Genomic DNA, 2,187 nt, shown 5'->3' with positions numbered 1-2,187 from the left:
ATGTTTTGAAGGACATTCTAGAAAAAGATAACACAGCTACAACTCCATGAACTCCAAAAGAAGGAAGGCACCAGGCAAGGCAAACAATTAAACAGAAGGGAGAAAAAGGAAGCTAACAATATGAAAAAGATAAGTCAATATGTACCAGTTATAACCATAAACATCAATGATCTCAAAATATCAATCAATAGAAACAGACAGAAAGAATGGGTCAAGAAGCAAGATCCAACAATAGGCTACAAAAAGAAACACATTTAATTTTTAAAAAATCATAGACTGAAAAATCAAAGGAATAAAAAAGATACTCAATGTAACAGAAACCCAGAACAAAATCAGAGGAGGCTCTTCTATTCACAGACAAAATGGATTTCAAGCCAAGACTGATTAAAAGAGAGAAAGAATGTCACTACATCCCTTTAAAGGGGAATAATCCAAAAGGGAGAGATAGGACCTGGGAAATGGCTCAGTAGAATAAGTGCTTCCCTGGCAAGGAGCTCAATCCCCGGTTCCACCAAAATAAAAAGAAAGGGGGAGGGGGAGAGAGATAACAGTCATAAATACACGTGCACCAAATACCAATGTGCCCAAGTACATAAAACAAATATTAACAGACATGAAAAATTGAATAAGCACTAATTCAATCATAGTGAGGAACCTCAATATCCCACTGCCACAAATAGATCAAGTAGAGAAAAAGCCAATAATTAAATATAAGAGGTGAACCAAACATTTGTACAAATGGACTTAGTAGATGTCTATAGATAATTCTAACCCACATTAGACTATACATTCTTCTCAACTGCAGACAGGATGTTCTCTAAACAGACCACATACTAGCTCACAGAACAAGTGTAAAAGACCTGAAATTATCCCATGTATATTTTTAGGCCACAGTGCAATGAAACTGGAAATGAATGGTAAAGGAAACTCCAATAACTCTATAAACACGTGGAAATTAAATAGCACCCTCCTGAACAATGAATGAGTCACAGATAAAATTAAAGAAGAAATTAGACAGTTTCTATAATTAAATGATAATGACAATACACAAATGATCAAGTGGAATTCATTCCAAGGATGCAGGGGTGGTTTCATAGGTAGATCAATAATAGCATACTAGAAATTCTGTGACATAGTGGAAGCAGTCCTAAGAGGGAAATGTGTAGCAGGGAATGCCCATATCAGGAAAACAGCAAGCACAAATAAACAACTCAATAGTGAACCTCAAACTTCTAGGAAAAGAAGAGCAGGCTAAGCCAAAAGCTCATACAAGGCAGGAAATTATAAAGAGCAGAGCAGAAAATAACACATTGGAGACTGAGACAATAATACAAAGAATTAATGAATCAAAGAGTTGGTTCCTTGAAAGATTAAACAAAACTGACAAATCCTTCTCCACCCTTATCAAAAAAGGAACAAAAGACTGAAATGCACACAGGAATAAAAAGGGAGAAATCACAACAGAGCCTGCAGAAATCCAGATGATCATCTAGACCTACGTTGAAAACTATTTTGCCAATAAAATGAAAATGCAGAGGAAATGGAAAGATTCCCAGATATATACTAAAACTTAATGAAGATAGAAAAGTTCCAAATAAAACAATATCAACCAGTGAAGTCAAAGATATAATAAAAAAACCTATGAAGAAAGAAAAGGTGAGGCCCTGACAAATTCAATGCTAAATTCTGTAAGAAATTTAGAAAAGACAACTCTACTATTTCTCAAACTCTTTAATGAAATTGAAAGGGAAGCAGTATTCCCAAATTCATTTCTGGTAGCATTACCCCGATGTGAAAACTGGAGGGCCCAACTAAGAAAGAGATTTATAGGCCAATCTCCCTAATGAATATAGGTGCAAAAATCCTCAATAATCCCAGCGTGGTGGTGCATGCTTGTAATCTTAGCACTCGGAAGACTGAGACAAGAAGGACTGTCATAAATTTGAGGCCAGCCTGGGCTACAAAGTGAGCTGAAGGCTAGCCTCAACTGCGTAAGTGAGACCCTGTCCCAAAAAGACAAAAAAAAAAAAATTCTTCAGTAAAATACTATCAAACATATATAGCAAATCATCAAGATTATACACCATGATCAAGTGGAATTCATTCCAAGGATGCAGGGGAGGTTTCATAGTAGATCAATAAATGTAATATATCATAGTAACAGAGCCAATGGCAAAAATCATATGC

The sequence above is a fragment of the Octodon degus genome, unplaced genomic scaffold, assembly GCF_000260255.1.
Source record: "Octodon degus isolate 3935 unplaced genomic scaffold, OctDeg1.0 scaffold00065, whole genome shotgun sequence".
NCBI lineage: Eukaryota > Metazoa > Chordata > Mammalia > Rodentia > Octodontidae > Octodon > Octodon degus.
The sequence above is the reverse complement of the archived record's forward strand: the minus strand, read 5'-3'. Positions refer to the sequence as shown.